The 23,284-nt window shown below is 33.6% G+C and overlaps 2 long non-coding RNA genes and 1 pseudogene across 2 annotated transcripts; 2 read left to right on the top strand and 1 right to left on the bottom strand.

The window, feature by feature from the left end:
- Positions 1 to 300: 300 nt before the first annotated feature.
- Positions 301 to 1,752, top strand: LOC126928507 (uncharacterized). The gene is made up of 2 exons (XR_007716724.1): positions 301 to 1,246; positions 1,356 to 1,752. It is a non-coding gene; the product is annotated as an uncharacterized LOC126928507 (long non-coding RNA).
- An 11,360-nt stretch (positions 1,753 to 13,112) lies between these two features.
- On the bottom strand, positions 13,113 to 17,578 carry LOC126928509 (omega-amidase NIT2-like; annotated as a pseudogene).
- Positions 17,579 to 20,494: 2,916 nt separating this feature from the next.
- On the top strand, positions 20,495 to 21,098 carry LOC126928508 (uncharacterized). Its single transcript, XR_007716725.1, has 2 exons — positions 20,495 to 20,643; positions 20,760 to 21,098. It is a non-coding gene; the product is annotated as an uncharacterized LOC126928508 (long non-coding RNA).
- The last annotated feature ends 2,186 nt before the right edge of the window (positions 21,099 to 23,284 follow it).

Here is a 23,284-nt window from a genome sequence, read left to right as displayed (position 1 = left end):
GTTTCGCTCAAATTAACCGATTTATTTGAATTCGAGCGAGTGAAAACCTCTTTGTCACCGTGAGTTTGTTACTTAATTGATACTCTTAGATGCCCTTTGCTTTCAATCTCTTACATCCATTCTTAATTAGTCAAGTCGTTTGACTTTTGACAAGTATTTTGAAACCATTTTACTAACACGAACCTACTTTTTTACTTGAGATTATCCGCTATTTTTATTCAAATGTATATGTACGTATATACACTTTTGAATTTTAAACGAACCTTCTATTATACCTATATCCTTTAAGTGCCGTTTTAAGTTTCAAGAGACTTTAACTCGGATAGCTCGACTTGGAGTTCTAACGTATACTGTAAAGCACACTTGCGAAGTAAAACAGCAAACACGATATAAAAACTTTTTGCCCATGTAAGAAATCGAATAACCTATTTCAACGGTGCTTTAATCTCATCGATGAAGCATCGATGCAACGAAGGAGCATCGTGATAGCCGCAATGCGGATCCGTTGAACAAAAATTTCCTGGTACGGTCGTTTTCGTAATGTTATTAACCGTTTTAGTGTCGGATGTTTCAAGACTCCGTATCGGTTTGTGCTGTGCAGCGCGATAGCGCTTCGTTTATTTATTTGCGAGTAGTACCGATCGACGCGATCGCGCTGCCCTTTTTCATCCTGTTTTTTTCATCGAAATATACCGTTCGACGTGCTCGCGCTTCATTTCATCGGTTATACTGGAAGCGTTACAACAAACACTCAAAAGTTTGCGAAATATTTATGCTCTGCGTTTCGTTTGTGTGATAACATTCTATAATGCAGGATTTGGTTTTCCGATTCAAGAGGTAATTTTTTATATTGGTTTTTTTTTTTATTTGGTTTATGATTATTTGAAAAACGAGTAATTACGAGAGGAAACTCTGATATGACTCGCGACGAGCACGCTTGAGCGCGTTGCGAATTAATGATCGTGACCATACATCGTGGCACAATTTACCACGGTACGCGAATAGAGTGATCACGCTGCGTGGCGTTAAAACGGTTAGCGTAACTGCGCGTACGATTGTCGAGTGACAAAGATATTGACGCTGGTAATCGTTTTCAGTGCATTTAGGAGGAAACTGTACTGATTTCGAAGGACGATCTGTCTTACATGGACAGATGTATGTGCCGGGACCTTGGATTTGCATACACTGCATATGTTACAATTCGAAGTCAACATCTTGCGGGCGTCTCCGCTGTTCAATTCCTGCGGTAAGTATATGCTCATTCTAAGAGCAACCAGCTTAACACAACCATGAGAAACTAAAGTACACCGTTAACGCTTGCATGCTGGTCGTTAAAACACATGCTGCGCGAATAGGGTACACAGCGATTCATTTAACTCGCCTTGAATTAGTTTTAGAAAGACAAACATGGACAGGGATAATTTTTGTCACGAGTCGTTTAATTTATTCGTTCATTAGAACGAATTAATTTACACCTGCTGAGATCGCGATTGATGCGACAAATTCGAAATCTTGTTCCATATAAATATTTTTAAACAAGCACGTCGTAAGCTTTGTATATTTTTTAATCGCAACGAAACTGTTCAGAGAAATGCTGAAATTATTAATTATAAAAGGAGATTTCTACGCATCGTTGTAAAAGTGTCAGGGAAAATATTCGTGAAACAGTTACGTTGTTACAAGTTCTACAAGAAGAAATATCGAAAATCACGTTCCACTTATTCAGTTGCACGTGTAAAAGGTATCTTGCGTTCGCGCAAAAAATCTCTGAAGGATACATGCTTTATAATAATTGGAGTGTCGAAGTTGTTACACGGATCGGCGTACACGTACCTTTTAATGAAACTAGGTTACTCATTCGTTATTCGTTCCTAATTTTCAGCTTCACGATTTTTACGCAATAAAATTTTATACACCTGTTCGGTTTATAAATGATTCAATTCAAATTTAACAGAATTAAAGTTGAAATAATCATTTGTACTTCATTAAAAGGTTCTTTCAGCATCTCGTTTCAATATTTTTATTGGTAATATTTTGTTGATCGTTATATTTAAATGGAGTTTTTCAAAGGAGAGACATTTTAAGGTAGGAAATGGACATACATTTATAATAAGAATTCAGAAGAAAGAATATTTCATACAGAAAGAAATATTCCGTATGTATAAATAACTACGCTATGAATTTTATATGTATCGGATATTCCTTCTGGTTAATGTATCTGATGTTTTTTCACGCGAGATAGCGTATATTTGCATCTATATGTCTCTTCGTTTCTCAGTAGTAAAACTTAGCATTCATGCGGCTGATAAGTAGTTACGCACTGACAACGAGAAACATAAAATGAGTAAGAAGCATGAGACATTCTATAGGAAAAATAAACTTGTTTTTATCTTTCATTGCATATTCGTCAGAATATTGTTAATAAATATTTAAGTTAAGATTTCAGTTGAAATAAATACATAGGATTAGACATTTATTTATATATATATCTATGAACGCATTTGACATAAAATTTTGATAACGACTAAAATTATATATTCTGATATTAAATTAATTTAGTGAGAATAAAAAACTAATTTTTTTAAACAAGATTTTGTATAAAGTTATATTTATTAGGAAAAGTTCGTTCATCCCTTTATAATATGATAGGATTAGACTCATAGCTGTGTAAATCATTTCATGGAATAGTATATGTGTGCGTGTGTGTTCTAAGTTTTTACTATAAAAATGCTAAATGTACTAGGAGACGTTTTTAAAAATTCATACATTTTTCTTCATCAAACATATCAATCGTTATATTGAAAAGTTAATTATCTATTATTTGTTTCGAGCTGCACATTGATTGAGACATTCCTGTTGGTTATAATTGCGAATTTAACGCAACGAAGTTGTTTGAATCCCTTGCGAGCATGTAAATATATCGTCGAATTAATAGGTCAATTACTTGAGGTTGGAATTGAAAGAAAGAGAAAGGTGGAGGAGAAGTCTTGCGTTTGAATGCGGGACACTTTTAAAGCCCACAGTTCGCTGAAATTGCCAGAGAATTCAATTAAATGGCAAATTAAACCATTGAACTGAATCTGTTTCCAATCGCGAGCTTAGAAGTTCTATCCTTTGAATTTTTATATCAGTCAACTTTCTTTTTGTACGTACGGTAACGAATACAATTCATGAATTAATGAAGTATGTAATTGGATGAAAGTTCTTCTTCCTGGATTCAGTTTAGACTAAGAAAAATTATATAATAACGAAATTATCAACTTAAAATTGATAGAGTGTATAGTTTTTTTTCTTTTTTTTTTTTTTTGCGTGAGGAGGGGAAAATGCTGTTACGCATACCCAGTGATCCGCATCACTGGGTTATGTGGGACTCGGGCGGATGTTGTTGCCATACCCACTAAAAACCCCTCCTCCTTTTTCCTTTGCTTTGAGGACAGACAACCCCGGTAAAACCTGTCGGCAGTCATCAGGGTTGTCCTTTCATGCCCCGTTGTATCTTCTTCGTCGGGCAGCTATTCTGTATATTCAGTATTGCTCTCGTCATCTTCTCAGCTAGTTCAGAATACTGGGCTGATCTCCTTCTGTGGTTCTTTGTTGTCTTGTATCTCTGCCTTCACTGCTCCGCGTAGTTGTTGTTGCTCTCGTTCTCCTCCTTGCCTCCTTCAAGGCCTTCGCTGTCACCCTCCTGTGAGACATGACGGTCTTGCGAAATTGCCTGAATTTATCCCAGCTCTCGTTCTTGGCGGTCACCGTGGCGATCAGATTGTCCACGTCTATCTTCTCGCCAAGAGCGTTCTCCAGCTCAATCCTTCTGTCCGTTCACCTCGGGCACGTGAAGAGGGCGTGCTCTGCATCGTCGTTAGGGTCTCCACAGTCGAGACAGTTGCTGTCGCTGCTCTTGCCAATCCTCTTTCTATAGACACCGAAACTCCTGTAGAGGTGGCCGTGTGTGCGTTATATATTTATTGGACGTGCGTGATAGCTGTGGTAGTTGGGCCTGGTCCGCTGTAATTGTCACTGGGGGCTGTAGATGTCGCTGCCGTCGTCCGACACTAGTTAGTGTCGAGTGCCGCCACACTCCCATGCCCGGTTAACAGCTGCATGCTGTGATGATCGATGTCCATCTTCTTTTTGGTAAATAGCAGCGCACTCGGTATTAATTTCCTTGCGCCTCCAGTTCCCCCTTCAGCTCGTTGCCGTCATCCGCGCCGATCTTGGTCTTATGGATCTTGTTCCACTCGTAAGTCTCTCCGAGCATCTTTATCTTTATGTAGATCGGGAGATTTCCGGTCAACACGCAAAGTGCCGCGTGGGAGACGGTACGATATGCCGTCGTTGTTATGCACAGGGCCGTTCGTTGTGCCCGTTTCAGCTTCTTCCTGTTCTTATCGGTATTCGCTAAGCTAATTCTTCTTTCTGAACCCATACTGCCTCCGATGGAACGGGTCCGTTCCGATGCATCTCTCGATGATCTTCTTAAAGCATTTTTCCCAGATCTTGCTCATGGCTGGGAGTATGCTTATCGGCCGGTACGCGTTAGGGAGACTGGGATCCTTTCCCGGCTTCCTTAGCAGTATTACTCTGGCCGTCTTCCAGCAGTCTGGTTCCAGCTTGCTTCCAGCTCCTGCTTCCAGCAGTCCAGGAGTCTTCCATCGACTCCTGCAGCCTTCTTGGTGTTCATTCTTCCGGCGGCATCGACGACATCGCCTTCGCCGATGACGACGCTGAAGCTGATGTCTCCTTCTTCTTCGGTCTCTGCCTCTTCGCGGCCCTCGTAATGGGAGGGTCCGTGTCCCATGGTGAATAGCCTCTGTAGGACTGCTTCCACCATGTCGATCGGCATGTCGTTGGTTGGTTTCTTGCTTTTGCATCTCTTCATGACTGTGCGATAGGGTTTGCCTTCTTGCTTTCCTGTATGGATGGAAACGCGTTCGAAAAGTAGAACGGAGTAATTAGCGATGCACGATCCCAGGCTGGTGAATATTTTTCCATCGGGAAAAGTCAGGTCGAACGATACAAGATTTATATGCTCGTTATTTCAACGTCTGTTACGCGATAGAAAATGAACATAAATGAATAATAAATGTATTACAGCCATAAAGATTGCTTGATGTACGCCACCGTTTTTCCCCTATTTCTCCGATACAATTTTCCTTTTTTTTTCTTTGCCAAACACTTTACTAATCGGTACGTATTCGAATTATCCTCAATTATTCTCGGTTGTTTCCGTTTCCTTTGGATTTACATAAGTACTCGTTTGATGTACGTGCAGAGTGAGATAATAACTATTAACAGCTATAAAATAAGAAGCGAAAATACGTTGAAACTCGACTTCTAGATTCGCGAGACTTTGCAGAGCTTCGAAACTCTCGTGTTTCAAACCTAATAAAAAGTTGTAGAGGGAGAATTACATTGCGAGATCTGTTAAGGAAAATCGTATCGTTGTAATAGGATTATTTCAGCGAGGGAAATTCCGTGTTGCGTGTAACGCGTTGCAAAGCCATGAGCTTTCTTTCGGGTTAATATACATAATCGCCTTATCGAACTTTCCATCTAAATCGTTGCGCTCACACGTGAATTTTGCATTTCAATCTTCTTACTTGCAGTCCAGTCCAGTTTAGTGTGACTAAGCTAAATGTTTCAGCCCTTCCAGGTAGAATATGTTTTATAGAGAGACGTACAACTCTATGAAGGGGAGATCAATAAATTGGGTTATCTTTAAATCACTGACAATTATTTCATCGACACGATTTCACCGACAGCGAATCCACCGGCAATGTCTATCAAAGTTTATGTACCGATACACCGAGTGAAATCACCCACAATCATTTCACCAATATTCTCCTTTGTCGATAATTATCATGTTTGCCACTACATGTTATCGTTGATTATATGTCTTTATTTACACATTCGTTTACGCGCATAACGAGATAAACGAAGAAACGAAAATGATATGTTGTCATGATGTATTGTTAAATTACTAATTAACACGAGTTATATATCTACCTACATGAAAGCTTCTAAATATCAATTATAATTCATGAAAGCACACAAGCTATTTTGCTATACACAAATGGAATTATAAGGAAATGTTACGTGCTAATGATTTAACGAAATTTATTCTTCTGTACATTTGACATTTCTGTATTATTACTTGTGTACTTTCTGCTCTTGTTTACGTCATCGGAAGTAAAATTACGTTAAGCGAATCAGCTAATCTATTTGAGCGATTCAATGGCTCGGTCTTCTCTTATGCGACTACCAAGTAGAAGATAAGTTCTTGGTTATATAACATTTTATAACATCCAAATTAACTTTTTTTTTCTTTTTCGTTTTCTTTTTCTTTCTCTTTTTCTTTTTTTTCCTTTTTCTTTTTCTTTTTCTTCCTTTCTCTTTTTCTTTTTTTTTCCTTTTTCTTTTTCTTTTTTTCTTTACGTGGGGGAAATCCGCTCGGACACGAAACCACTTCTTAAGTGGCGTGGTAGTGAACATCGAAATTAACTGGGGCACTAATTAGCTGAATTACATTGGTAATTTTCTATAATTTATTACTCGAATATGGTAATTTTTTCTTAAAAAGTTTGCTTTTTCTACAATTATTTTACTACAAAACCCATCAAAAACATGATGTATGTATATATACCCTCAAATATTATCGGTTTATTCTCAAGCTATAGTTCAATTTCGGAAATTGCCAATTAAAATCATAGAAAAAAAAAAAAAAAAAACACAGAAAGTTCGTTAAAATATGCGATTTTCCAATCAAGATATAGAATTTATTCGAGTAATATAGATTACAGTAGCGATGGTGACGGCAACGATGAATGGACTGATTCTTCGTGCGAAAATAAATTGGAAGCGCAGAACGATGCATTGTTTCAGGGAATATCGATTTTCAAGCATGGTTTTAAAGTACGTGTGCGCGTGACTAGGTTTGTTAATTAATGCCGCTCCCAGGTTTTCAATATATAAATGTGACACCTACATATCTTTAAGCTTAAAACAATTGGACTAACAATTTCATTAAATTTAAATGAATATTTATCTTTTTAAACGCAACAATATTTTTAATGACAACTTCACGTGTAAATCAAGTGCATACATATTCGATCGTTCTTGAAAACCTGATTCTCTGCGAAGAGAAAAAATCCTTGAATAAAGATTTGATCTACGTTTTATATGCTACGTTTTACATCCACCTCTTTTCAGATATACCTCTCTATTTAAAATCATAGATCGTCACACTCTATAGGTATTTCCTTGAAAAGGTTAAAGTCGTTCTGTATAAAAGCTAATTCAAAGGGGAAGGAAATTCTGCGAAAAATTCTTTCAGATTTCCCTATGTTTGAGCTCGAATCAAAGCAATCCTGTATAATAGGATAGGATGATAGGATGATTCTGTATTATTCCTTGTGTACTTTCTGTTCCTGTTATTTACAATAGGATGATTATGCGTTTAACTTCTCATAGAATCTCTCTGATTCCGTATGATATCGTCAGTGTTTTTGAAATATGTTATTGATGTCGTAACGTCAACCGTTTCCAGTGCAAATTCAATTTCGAATCGCAATTTCCATGTTTGCGTGGCAAAAGCGTAAAATCGATAACGCACGCAAACATGTCTTCTTTGCTAATGGCGTACTATAAATATAAATATTTGAATAAATATTGCGAATTTCATATTGCTAAAAGATTTATACTATTTGTTCGTAAATAATCGTCGGATCTATATTTAAGTGGAAACTGCTGCATTAGATCTCTTTTCTTACTTAAAATTATTTGGATTGGTAACTTGGATGTAACATGTAATTTATTCTTCTTTTATAAATAGTGTACAGAAGATACCAATTCAGAGAAATGGAAGGAAAGTCTAAAAGCAAAGAAAATCTACAGGAAGATAAAACGTTCGAGCCTTGCCAGGCTATATAAGATGCTAAGTAATCTTCCTAGTCCTGCAGTTCTTTCTATTTCGATCAATAATTATTGGTATATGTTAGGAATGCAATTAGAATTTTTGTCCTCAAGCAAAGTATAATTTCAATTTTGTATGTAAACCAAAATATTAAATATCAAATAACCATCAAATAAAATTATATTGTATGGACTACTGTTTCTTTAAATATTTGAATATTTGGTAAATATTGTTTATTTAAATATTTTAAATTGCATGGAAAAAAAATGATGCAAATAAATCATAGGGCATTTTAACTAAAGAGACCAATATCTATTTAACTGTGATTAAATCGTCACCGTTTAACGCTCTATCTCTTTTATTAACTGTGCCTTGTTAAACTACAGAAGATTACAGAGGATGCGTTTTTTTGATAAACAAACGTTCTGACAAATACGGCAGCAAAATCAGATATATAGATTCTTACAACAGCAGTTATATTCTATGAATTCCGTTTTTCAGAAGCTTTATTTGTGAAACGACAATTCGCCAGAGTACGGATTCACTGTAGTTATAGCTGTAGGATCTCTATCTAGTTGACAGATCTGCTTTACGTAAAGAATTCCTGTCTCTTGTTCTACCTTATCGCGATTCTTTCCTCACCTTATACGCTTTGTCGAGGAAAGTAATATCGCTACATATCTCGGCTCCGGTTACAATAATTAGTTTCCGCCTAAACTGTTAGAACCACGTAGCACGCACTCTACTCTCGTTTTTTAAACATTCAGGCCATCTGATCGCATGCGACGAGTTTTATGTTAATCCCGACCAATTACAATATCTTTCTCTCGTTTACAAGGGACGACGAGACTGGCAGTTGCGTGCTTTCCAAAGCAAAAGCCGCGATATCTGCATGATAACCTAACGTCAACCGATTTTGTTGTACTATTCTTAAGTGGACTTCGTTTGTACCACTTTCGTAACAAAAATAGAATATCTAGAACACAGCATTCCGTTATGCGATATTGTCAATTTCTAACATCTGAAACATCAGAGATAATTTTTTCCCTACAGTTGTAAATTTGTGTGAAAAATTACGAACGTAAAGGTGTTTGGCGCATGTACAGTTCCCCCCTCCCCCTCCCCCCCTCCAACCTTCATTTGCGTAGACATGCTAGAAAGATCCACTTTTCGACGGTGAAACCGTTAGTATTAGTATTAGTGTTATAATATATTTGACTAATGGTACTCAAATACTAGTTTTGCTAAAGCAATGGTGGAATTGGAGCAATTCCTTCTTCTTTCATTCTTTGAATAACCTGAATTTTCAAATAGTCTAGTGACGATTGATCCGTACAATTAATCGATTTCTTTTTATTACAGAAGTGCAAGAAGTTCCGCTTTGAACGCAGATGTTGCAACATCGAATGCCTAAACCCCACAGAAGATCCGATCGAATTTAATGTCACTACCGTCGATGACTCACCCAGAAATGGTTCACTTCAGAACCATAGTCCCATATCTGGAAGCGTCAATCACTATGTGTCACATAGTCATATGTGGACGCTGAGCTTATTGATGGTAATTGTAATATTTTAATTTTTTTTATTCTATATTTTGAAATACTTTGAAATTACTTACTTGCGAATTACTTTGAAAAGTAATTCGCAACGTAATATAAAATAATACTACTGATTTGTGTCTCTTTCAGAATTTTTTCTTAATCTCTTGTTTTTTTCCAGTGCAATCCCTTTTATCGGAAGTTACTTGATTGCTTTATTTCCTATTAGGTGGTGACCTGCTGCTTTCTTGGGGTTTAGGCGACTGATTGCTTCTATGATCTCTGCACAAGTGAAGGGTTCAATAGGAGGGGACATTTATGTTACTATCACGGGGGAATGATCAGAGGAGAGATCAGCCGAGGAATCCAGCTATGAATCTATTGCCCAGGGTGTCCAGGAAGTTGTCAAAGTTGTTAATTGTTATCTGTGTTAGCGTAGTGAATAAACACATTGATGTTCGGTGTTTCAATTATCAGAATTATAATCGATGTTAAATGTATAGAGTGTGAAAAAATTATTTGTTATAGCTGTGGAAGATGGAGATCTGTTAGAGAAAATGGATCATGAAATTGATCTTGAGTATAATTTTCAGACAAAATTTTTTATTGCATCATAAAGTACTCATCACGAGAAACGAAAGTTTCAGAAAACCCATTTCTTTTTTCTTTTTTTTTTTTTTGGTTCTATGTATCCAAGGTCGAGAATAAACTATGTGCACGTTTCTTGTATTCGTTTCTTGTATTTTTATGAGGAATTCAGTCTTTTTACGCCACAAGAGTCTCAACGTTTTCGTTTTCACGCCTACGTTACGCTCGTTAAACACGTTCCAACAAGACCATGAATAAGGGTAACAGCTTTAATGTTTTCACATGTGTTAATTTATTATTTTAGACCTTAAATATTTTATTTATAAAATCTTTATTTAAACAAGTTACCATTGTCGCTACAATAAATCAATGAATGAAATCAGTTTAAATTTAAAATATCATTTCATAATTTCTCGTCACTTGTATCTAAAAACAACAAAAAAACGGTGTACCCACATCGTGCGTAGACGGGAAATTAAAACAGTGGAGCTTAATTGAAACACTGATCATATTCCGCGATTGTAAAACAATAATAGAAAATCGTGTTTCTTTCGAAGGGTATGAAATTGTCAGGAGATTATGCCATAAATGAAATTGGAAACTGGCTGGTCAAAGGTATTAAACTCAATTAAACTGAACTGTGTTATATTGTACAAAGGCTAGAGAACTGCTACCAAATATCTGCTAGTTTAAAGGTGTCCCTTATAAATTATAATTATATTTCAAATTCAATCTCCTAATAATAAGTAAATTAATATTTTACCTAAAATCTGTGATATAGATAACAAAAATAAATTCTTTACATTATTCGTTAGTTTGCAATATAATTAGAATATTCTTTATTTTTATTTTCTGGTGTCTTTGTTATTCTTAAAAGATAAACTGCTTATTTACAAATTTAACACTGCATATGCTATTAATAAATCATTTTATATTTAATTTTGCAACCTTCAGTCATTGTTAAAACTTGTTGACAATACTGTCGGTTAATAGAAATTTCTAAAATCCCCTTGTTTCTATTCGATTAAAGGGTATATTGCAGAAACTATGTTAGCTACAGTGTTAGCTACAAATCACCTGTGTCACTCCGTTAAACTTATACACAATAGTATTGTTTCTTGTTTTCATTTAAAATAAAATATGTTATTGTAGGAATGAAGCAGAATGTTCAAATAATTGAAACAACTTTTTGTCCTATAACTAGTGCCTTTCATTTTAAAAATTAAAAAATTTTTAATCAACGATATTTGGAAGTTTCGATCTAAAATGACCAGGAATTGAAACAGAAAATATTTTGATGCCAATAAATACATATTCTTCACACATAAAACAAATATGAAAACAAAAATCGATGTATATGAATGAATTTTGAAATGGGGAGGAATTATATGATTATACCCATTCTCTGTTGCGTTTAATTGTTTCAATTGATGTCTCATGAGAATTTTCATCGAATTTTTTAGAGATCCTGGCTGTAAGGTCTTTTTAAAATTATAAGAACAGATTCAAACTATAACATTTGAAAACTTGTGCTTACAAAACTTACTTGTTTCTCATAATTATTTAAATGAATCTATTCGGCATTTTGAGTGACCGTCCCTTTATGGCTCGGACGGCACCTCTCCTTCCTTTGGGAAATTCCGAATTATCTGTCCTCCCCGAGCTGCAAACCTGATGACTTAGACAGTAGGGAAAAACATCAGGGAAAACCTCTGGCTAGAAAAGTACGATAGACGAACAAAATTTAACGGCTGATGGGGAGTATCAACAACATACAAGGACAATCATCAACAAAGTGTCGTACCGTGCGGGTGAAATACTGGAGTTTCAATAAGATCTTATAACCATCGAGTTCAGAACATCAAACTTTGTTTGCATAAAGCAAGTGTAAACAAAGTGTCAAATTACACTAACACTCGATCTATTAAATCCGTTCCACCTTGAGCGTTAATTCATTCGAGGTTCGTGGTATCGATCGATCGGTCGGACGTGCCCGCTGGCTCTTTAGTTGATGATTTGTAACAGAATCCTTGCATTAACACAGATTCTCAGAACACACAACTTCACCCAGCAGATATCGATTACAGTCAGTTGTCACTAACAATGCTTTTATCAACAATTTCTTTACCTGTTGATCCTCTGGAAGTTTTAACTATATTATATTCTCTAGGAACAGTAAGATTTTAATGATATAACTTTACTAATGAGATCTTAATGTCATAAACGGTATCGAAACTTCTTAATTAATGTCGTTATCGAAGAAGAGACTCGTAATCTTCTCAAACGAAGAGCACTTGATGTTTACAAGTAGAACTCGATATCTTAGTTTCTTAAAATGTGTTTCTGTGTTTACTTTCTAAATGTAAACTTTATTCAAAACGAGCCGTTCATTCGTTACAGGCCGTTAATAAAATTGCACTTTGCACAAAGGAATTGCCGTTAATAATTTAAGATTCTCTGCTCGTCGTACAGGGTATATATCGTAATTATTCACGACGATCGTAACGTTTAAGTCCAATTCGAGCTTAAAATCCCACGTGAGCTATACTACCACAATAGCCTGAATTTCTATTTGTTCGTTTACTGCCTGTTCGTACTCGGAGCATCCGTTGTAAATTACAGCAAAATCTTCTAATGTGTTCCAGAATATGTCTTCATGGAATTTTAATAATTTATTAAATCTATAGATAACAAATGTAAAACTTACTAATTTATAATTAATATAAAATAAGAGAGCACGAAACTTCCTATTTTATGGACATATTAAATATTTGTAAAAAATTCTGTATCATTAGTATCACTTTAATTACTTTAAAGGATATAATCCCATAAAGCCGTGACCCCTGAAAGAATCGATGTTCACGCGTGACAAATTGGCGTCGTATGAAAGTTCCGGTATGAACGTTACTAGAGCTGATACCAGCTAGGGGCACAGGTATATGTTCTGGGTTCATTATATATTTATAAAGGGCTGCCGACTCAACGAGTGGTCCGGGTAAATTTAAATTGTAAATAGACAGAGATTTCAAGTAAAAGCCTGGATAAGAGCGGATATGGTATGAGAGTCTGTGGTGGAAAGAGGAACAGGCTGCTTTTATTTGTAAAGTTTGAATTTCCTCGATATCGAAGGTGTTTAAGCCGCAAGTGTGTTTCATGTTAATCGTTCGTGTTAATTCATTCGAGACCGAGATTTTATTGTAATACGATTCCTGGGTGTCAGTACGATCTGAATGTTTTGTTAGAATGATACTGTGCTTTTCTCTCTCTGGAATATTCTTTTCATATTTTAATTTTAAGTCGATGACAATCTTAAATTTTATGCCTCATGTTTTTAAAATATAAAATTATATACTATGTTATACTATAATATATTATGTACAGTTATATATATTATGCCTACTGATTGATATGAATTTCTTTCGGTCTCGAATGCGTTAAAACGGAGCGCAAAGAAGTCGAAATTACTTATTGTAATTGGTAAAACATCGTGAAAGGCAGACAGATACAAGAAAGAAGTTAAACTATAAATTATATTTGCGACATTGTTATGTTTTTGCTTTCTTTAAGCCTTTCATCAAGACAGCCGATCTATAAATATTAATCGACCAATTTCTCTAAGCTTGTAACTTCAAATTAATGTTTATATATATAAAGAGTTACGTATTAATCTATCTAAATATTTAAAAAGATGTTTAATGTTATAAATGATGGATATTAAAGATGTTCAAAAGAACGTAGTCTTCGCGTGTTCTTTATCATATCCCTGATCAAAGACATTCCAATATTATTACAATATCCAATTACATATTGATACACAAGATATACAGATTATTATTTATAACATTTTGGTTTTCTTAATTGAGTTATTCATTTAGTACAAATGATAAGTAATTAGTAATAAGTCATAAAAAAAAAAAAAAAAAAAAAAACGGTATTGTAGTAGAAATATTATAAGAAAACATTTTCTGTTTCAGTGTAGAGTTACTCCTTTTTATAGACAGTGTCGTACAAATCCGTACGTCTTTGAGAAAATGTAGGTATCTGAGCCCTTACTTCCTCAACAACTTTCAAATCTGAGAGAAAAGAAAAACATACGAAGTAATAAGTAATGCTTGCTAATAAATTCAACAAATACAGAGGGAGCCGGCAAAATCGATGAACCAACGAGACTAAAAGTTAATTACATCATGGATTTCTCGCTTTTAATGTTAAGCTGGAAATTACCGATATCGGTGACCACCATATTTTCCTGAGTTTCCAAATCATAAAGGATTTTCCCCCAGGGATTTGTCAACTGTGTATGTCCCCATGCGACATAACTTGCTGAAGGAACACGAGCCGGTGATATACAGGCGACGTATAATTGATTGTCATTCGCTCTGGAACGCTGAAGTAATGACCAGTGCAGTGGTCCAGTGGTCATATTGAATGCCGCCGGATATATCAGCATTTGGCAACCTAACACAGAGAAATGGGAAATACGAGACCACTGAATTTTAGTTAACTTTGTAGCTGCACAGTCCATATTCCATAATTTATGAATATGCGAGAACAGTCCTCTTGTCGTGCTTCTAATTCTTTTATTTATTTCATTTTCAGCGAATATACTGGTTTTTTAAATTAAGCTCCTTTTTATACAGAGTTACAGATTATATTGATTATATTTTATATAGAATATATTTAAGAAAGATAGTTACTTTCATGCTAGTTAAGTATTGTTCGATTAAGCTACTGTACCTTTGTTCCGATAAATGCGTGCCATTTCCTCGAATCTGATATCATAGCAAATGCCAATACCTATTTTGCAGCCCTTCACATCAAACATTGTTAGGGAATTACCAGGACTGAGTGAATCACTCTCTCGGAAAGTAATCTTGTTGGGAATGTCGATGTCGAATAGATGTACCTAATAACATAAAAATATAGTTGCTAACTCTATTGCTGTAACTTTTGTAATTTAACATCAATGTTACGAACTTCTAAACTTTAATTGTTTTTTATTTAATAACTGACAGCGTTTTTATCACTTTCTTTTATTAAAAAGTTTTATCATTTAATAATATTTGAGAAGGAATATTTTTTAAGAAAAAATAAGTTTTTTCCTATGTGAAAAATTTATATTACAAAACAAATATATTGTACAAAAATTTATATATTATATTACGACAAAAATGTATGTTTCTCGTATCAAAACGTATTTTATAAACCTATAACATATTTTTTAAATTATAGAATTGGTTATAGTACACGTATGTACATATGCATATTCCTAAATTATTCCTAGATAGAGTCACTTTCTCCACCCCAATATTTTCAATTTCAAAGCCACATGGAGGTATATTATTTACCTTCCGGTGTTTTGCTATCAAAGTTCCATCGGGACCCCAAATAGTACAGGTATTGTACAATTTATCGCCCTCTATTTCAGGTATCGTACCACCAACTACATAAATGCTGTTTTCCTTAGCTGCCTTCGATAAAGCAACGCTCGTTTCACCGTTTCATCAGGAATACTCTCGGCGTATTTTGGAAACTATTCTGCATTGCAATATTTCAATTAATGAAAAATAACTGTCCTTTGTTCCAACCATAAATTAGGTTGAAATGTTTGTCAATTTTTTATTTTTTAAATTATTAAAATAACTAAATTTTATATTTAGATTTACTTAAATATATAATTACTTAGATAATAGTACATATAATAAATTGTTTCTACAGGTTCAAGATGAAAAATGAATATTTAGAAATGTTTAATTACAATCATGCTATTTGGGTCAGTACCAGTGACTTGTTACTTAACGACTTTGCTAGTACTTTTTGAAACATAAAGTTAGATTTTAACTAACTTTAATTTTTAACTATTATAGGTGGAATTATAAATACAAAATAATTGATAATACTAGTTTATAAGTATCTAATTATTAGTATCTTAAAAAATATATTTATACAAAAATCACGATAATCATAAAAATGGGGAAATTCTATATTCTCGAGTCAATTCACAATCTTTATGGAAGTATGAACGTTAAGGTAATTTGTCTACTTTTACTTTTTTCTATATAGTTGTTATACATATAATAAATTATTAGAAAAAGAAACAAATTATTACGTATTCCATATGGTGAATTAAAGCATTCAGGAAGAGCGATAATATCAGCATTATGCTCTTTCGCGCTTGAAATGTAGGAAACTGCCCGCTCTACATTTTTGCTTTTTACTTCATTTACTTGAAGTTGTACCAACGCCAAGCGAAATGCTAAAATGTTGGAAAAGTTAAATACACTCGGTTATATATTTCCCATACTTTTTATTTATAAATACTTTATACATAGTGAATACTTACTCGACATCGTTCGCACTACTTGTTTAACGATGTTCGTAAGTATCATAATGTTCTTTGAGGTTATGTATGGTATTACTCGATATCAACATTACGTAAGCAATACGCGGGGATTTTTAATAATTATTGATAAAGTTTAGGACATTAACTTTGATGTAATTGTAAACATTATTACATATTATAATTAAATGTAATTTTCAGTTAAGGGTAAGAAAAGAAATATACTTTTGTAAAAATACACTTTATTATAAAATCTGTATAAATAAAATTGTACAATTTATCTTGAAAGTAAAATGACCGAATACGTTCCTGGAAAATATTACTGCCTACTAAATGATCGAGATCTTGATCTTTCTCGTCGTCTCGTTTTTTACTTGATCTTTCAGACGAGCAATCGTACTTCTTACGTTTCTTTGACTTCTTCAATCTTTTTAATTTATAAGAATCATTACTATTAGAGTTACTTCTTTCTCTCCGTCTCTTCTTTTCAGAATCACTATCGCTGTCATCATTAGATTCGGAGCGCCTTTTTCGTCTTTCTGATTTTTTTATCCCCCACTTTATCATACTTGTTCTTATTGTGCATCGTACTTCCGATTTTCTTTCTTTTATTACTACTTTTGTTCTTCACCGTCTTCGGGGTCAGGGGACATTGATCTTTTTCTATCCATCTTTTGCTTGAGTCCCTTGGATTCCTTGTCCTTATATTCCTCATACTTTTTTGTATCTGAAATTAAACCCCATAAAATACTGAAATCTAAAACCTCTACATTTATCATATTTTATATAAAGATAGAAGGGACCTTTAAAAAATTGCATGCAACAACACACTTACAGATACTCTTGAATTAGTTTTTCTACATGTCCGATTATGTCTTTATATGTATATGTCAATTCAAATTTATTTTCTTAAATGTCCCTTAATGAAAAACTAACACTTCATATTAACTTTGAACTTTTGAGTTCTTAGAATATTCTGATTTAGTCACTGGCTGTACCATAAATTCATTTACAGATATTATATTTCCACCAAGAGCTAGTTTTATTATGAGCCTTCCTGCATCATCATCGAATCCTTCTATTTGACCATAATTATTACTTTGTTCTCCAGCTATAATTTTCACAAATGTTCCTTTCTCGATTTTAACTTCTTCCTCTTCTTTTTTGAAATCTGTATTTTTCTTCTGCAATGCTACTTTGTCTGCTCCAAGACCCATACCTTTTGGTCGTAATTCTGGTATGACAGCTGCTACTAATCTGTAATAGTTAGAATAAACGATTGTGAAATAAAAAATGATGTTCTCTGTTTACTTTCCAATAAGTGATGTATTAAATACATATAATTAATTTAATCCAGAGTAATTCATACTTTTCATTTCAACCAATTCCCTTTCCTGGTTGCCATCCCATTCCCCTTAACATTGCTACACCAAAAGCATCAATAGGAATTTTTTCATAATCTTCTAACGTAGACTGAAAAATACAAAACGATATTTATAATATGCAAATGTAATACATCTGTGCATTGCACATCAATATGTTGATAACGTACCTGTTCTTTGCCTCTTAATGATTCATCTTCTACTAAAGGTAAAGTTAAATCATTTGTTTTAGTTTCATATTTATTCTTTGACTTAAGTTCCCCAATGATTTCTTTAGTCGCTTGCTCTTCTAAAGTAACAACTTTATTTTCACTATCTTCAACTGGCTCTTTCTTTATTGATATTATTGGCGATGTTTTTCCATTAGATAGCTTTGATTTTGCCTCGTTAACACTAGCGTCTCCTACCTTTTCCTTATCTGCCTTCGGAAGGAAAATGTCTGCATCTATTTTATTAAGAATTCTATCATGCCAGGTTTTTGAACCTAGTAATGGAATAATTAGAGGTTCATCTTTTTTTTCTTCCTCATTGAAATAAAAAAATTGTTTTCAAATATATATATTCCGCTATTGGTGATTTTTATAGGTTAGGTTGAGGTTATATGTTTCTTGATTATAAATTTTACTTTTTGAACTCACCCTATTACTTTAATACCTTTCTCATCAAGGCATTCAATGTAATCAACTTTCTTTTTTTCTTGTGGAATAGCATTTTTTAACACAGGTTTCTTAATAGATTTCGCAAAACCGAAGGAAATCTTCTTTCCTTCTTCTGCCATTTATTTGTTATTTTAACACTGACTTATAGATCAATACACATGTATATACTAGACATAAAGATTGATGTCACTTGAATCTACGTACATGAATCTGATATCTTATTATACTTTATTAATCTACTCAAAATTACTTGCACATTACTAAAATTTCATTCCGACAATGTATCAAGCGTCTGAATAAGTGACATTAAAGTAAACATATATCAAAGAGGAAATAAGAAGAACTGACGCCTATGGTTTTCTATGTTACAGAGCTAGTGCTGCATCATACGGCCAAATGCCGAAGGTGGCTTATGCTAGTATATACCTGCCTATACGTTTCAATGAGAAAATCGATATTATGTGTTCATGTGAAAATTCACATTTCCCTAGGAGCTGTATTTTGATAGATTTAAGCTTCTAATGGAGCATTTTAAACGTATAGAGTATACTATGAAGTAGATAGTAGTGCGGATCATTTTATATTCATAGAAAGTTTGAATGTATAGAAATGTACAAAATGCTCATGATATGCAAAAATATGCAAAATATTCAAAGTAAACCAATCATCAAAAAGTTTAGAAGGTGAAACAAATTTCTTTAATAACACCTAGATTAATTTTTATTTGTTAACAATCCCATATATAACCATAGCTTTCGCCCGGCGCATATACGCGCCCATACATGCGTTAATAAGATAAAAGGAAATAAAAGACAGATTATCGATAAAATACACTAACACATATGTAATACGTGGAGATATTACCACTCAGATTACACATATTATATATTATAAGGGAAGATGTATACCACGTATACATATATGTAGAACGAACATTTCAAACTTGTTTATAACGCGTGCGCACACATACATGCACGCACACGAACAATTTTTCGAACGATAATTATATTAATAATTTATAACCATTTATATTTTTATATTTTTATATTTTTATATTTTTATATTTTTATATGATAAGCATTTATATTTTTTAAAATATGTTCTTATGGCATACATATTTATTCCACGCTTCATATCTATCCACATCCGTAACTGTAGGTGACATTGTTTTTTAACAATTTTGCTATTATTTCATAATTCTTTAATTCATATTTCAAAGTCGTAACAGATGTTTCTTTTTTTTTTTTTTTTTTTTCAAGTTTTTCCCATATTGGACTTATTTCGAGCAGCCATGCTTGCTTACAAAGCAATTTTATATCCACGCAAGAATATTTTTCAGTAGATTTTATTATGTGGTTTACAATATCCATATTCTCTAATAACTGGTTGCTAAGGTATAATTTGAACATACCAAGTCGAGTAACTTCATTTGGTAATGATACGTATATTTTCTTTTCAAGGCATCTGCGTAAAGCTGCATCAATGTCCCTAATAATATATTTACAATAAATATTATTGTTCTGTTATATTAATAATAACAAAGGAATATTCCGCACAACACAATAATTAAGATTAAGATAATGAATAATTATGATATTAAGATATTTTCTACTTAGAAAACATTGAAATAGCGTGATATACATAGCAAGGGCAATTAGTTGCAGCCAAAAGAACTACATTAGAATTTTCGTTAGATACTAATCCATCCAATCTAGAAAGAAGTTCTGATCTGAATCTCTTTGCAGGTTCAGACAATGTACAGTTTACTCCTTTATTTGTGCCTATCCAGTCAATCTCGTCGATAAAAATAATTGTAGGCGAAAAATTATAGGCAAGTTCAAATAAAACCTGTTCAGTTTAACAAATGTATTAATGTAACTATTCTATTTATATATGATTATTATTATATATGATATATTCCAGAATCTCTTCTTCATAGACAAAGGAAATCAACTTACACGGATATACTTCTCGGAATCACCTCTCCATTTGCTCACCAATGAGCTGGCCGTTATGTTAAAAAAGGTGCATTGACATTCCAGGGAGAAAATGGGCCTTTAAAAAAGATAAGGTACTTGAGGAGATACACAATGGCCTCCTTAATAGCAGATTTACATTCCTCTAGGCCTACGATGTTGTCCCAATATACATTTAATTTTGTCAGTATGATTTCCTACGACAATACAAAGATGAAATGGCGCATAATCTCCGTATTAATTTCCGTAAGTGTTATGTAATTCGTTATTTAAAGCTTTACTGAAATCAGTATTTACAATACGTATATTAATCGAAAATAACTTACGCATGAAATGTCTTCAATAATCTTCCATAATTCCAGATTGTCTATATAAAGCTTCTGAGCCTATTTGATATCTTTGATTGCGTGGATTGTTCCATTAAGATGTTAAATAGCTCTCCTCTTCTGATGAAGATTCATCGCTTTCATTGGCGAAAATTGATGTCACTGTCATTGCGAGATTAATATCATCCGTAGCATCACCCCTCATCTTCTGTTGTGCATTCCTCCCTTTCACAGACCCAGATACAGACTCACTTCTCGTTTGTTTGCTAACAGATTTGACACGTTTTACTACTTCTTCAAAGATTGAATGATATTGTAATCGATACGTTGAATACGTTGAGAACGTTGAATAGTGTTAAATAATTTAAATTCTTACACTTTGTTCGCATTTGTCATTTCCCTCGTCTTTATTTCCTTTTCAGTTATTTTCTTGCACAATATAGGATATTTTTGGAATTTCATCTTGTAATAATTTTCATATTCTGTAAGAATAATTTCCAAATCGACGTTGTCGCAGACTCGATATTTCCGAGGTAGACGAGCTTCCCGGATTAATACATCGCTAATGTCTACATATCTAAAAAATATAATTTTTAATTCATTGAACAAATTTTATGCTATGAGTACACACTATACGATAATCATCAATTAACTGTTTTATTTCTAGGTAAGACAGACAAAAAGAATGTACTGTCTATTTATTATTATATAAATCCTCGGCGATAATTTTTTGCCTTCTGCCTTTTAATTTCTAATTTTTAAAGTTTGAATTTAAATATATTTTCATTTATAACTAGTTAATCTACGTTATCGATTGAGTTACTCTATAACTACTGAGTTACCGATGTCGATTTTCAAATTTTGGTTCCTTCCCCTCTTTCCGCACTAATTTCTATTTCGATTGGTCGCCGATATTATTCGAAAAAAATTGCAACTAAGAAGATATCTAAATATATACACATAATATAAATATATAAACATAATTTTGTTATCTACTATCTTGATACGTGCAAAGATAAATCTTAATGATATATAATACAGCGTAAATGGTTATAAATAATTAATTATTGACAATAATTATAAGAATTATCGAAAGAAAAAATCATAGATACTATGTGCGAGTGTAAAATATCACAAAAAATGAACAACAATTGTGAAAAACGCAATATGGCAAATCAATGACAAAACACACTCATGACTGTCATGGAAGTTCCAAAGTCTTTTCGCAAATTATGAGATATCTTATTTGTGGTACCTTGCAGCGATAAATCACCGTTCATTGTAATAGTTTTAAATGTGATAATGATATCCTTGTATTGACTATCGTTTTTCGATAGTTACGAGAATTTTCGTTTATTACTTTGAGACAATCCGTCACTTCCTTTCTCTTATAAAGTTTCCCTTCAACTCCGTTGAAAACTGAGCATCAAACAGGAGACGAACGATTTGTTGTCATGGCAATGTTAGTTCACACGTAAGCAGGGTGCGAATATAATGATGGAATAGTCGAATCCTGTCTACTGTATAGTAAGATGGATGCGACATGGAAATAGAAAGAGAAGGCTGTATATAAGCATTTTCTGTCCTTGTTTAATCAGGCATGCACACTAGTGGACACTGACGGCGCTCGTTTACCGTTGTTACACATTTCCGGTACAAGTACGCGGGCATTAGAGAAGGACGGAACGGTCTCTCTCTTACCCCTATATCGCGTTTTTAGTTCGCTCACGCGCTCTGTACTTATATCTATTACATTTCCACCATAAGCAGCGGCCGTGCAGTGACTTACAAAAGTTTCGAACTCGCGGACGTTTAATCACGTTCCCTACTCCGAAGGGGGTAAGTACAAAGTTGCTCGTCTCAGTACTCTTGTTAGAAGTTTTATCATCTTTTTCATTTCGTGGCTACAAGTTTCCCAGGAAATTCTTATCGTTTTTACAAGGGCTGTGGGGACACAGTGACGTCAGCTATCGATCATATACGCGAATTTGTTGTAAATTAATTAGGAGAATATCTGGAGTTGTTTATCGTTGCCAGCTGTAAAATATTAGAATTTTTCATTCATAATTGTCATATTTTCGACTCTTCCGTTGCCAAGACCATCTTGAAAGATTTTTGGTATGTTCCATCACCCTTGTTAAAAGTGTGCCCATTGGTTAGCTATATTGATTTTAAAAAACCAATACGTATATCAAGTTTATTATTTAACAGAAACAAAGAAATTCGTTTTATTAACGAATTTTCGATGTTTCTTCTCAATTTCCTTTAGCATCGAACGAAGAACATTATTTGATCAAACGTTTCATCGTTCAGATTATATTTCGTTTAAAAAGATTGAAATTGATATTGAGATAAAATCAAAAAGTATCCGTTGTTCTCGAACATTCTAGTATTCCTTCGCCGCCCGGGAGAAAGACAGGTATGAAGAAAGAGGATATTTTTTTTTATTAACTTTTTAATATTGATATTTCGACAAATATTGACGTGTGCAGTGAGAAAATCGAGTGAAATTTTCAATAATATCGTTTTAATAATTTGTGAAACGAATTAGTTTGGTTTTT

The sequence above is a fragment of the Bombus affinis genome, unplaced genomic scaffold (assembly GCF_024516045.1).
Source record: "Bombus affinis isolate iyBomAffi1 unplaced genomic scaffold, iyBomAffi1.2 ctg00001023.1, whole genome shotgun sequence".
NCBI lineage: Eukaryota > Metazoa > Arthropoda > Insecta > Hymenoptera > Apidae > Bombus > Bombus affinis.
The sequence above is the reverse complement of the archived record's forward strand: the minus strand, read 5'-3'. Positions and strand labels throughout refer to the sequence as shown.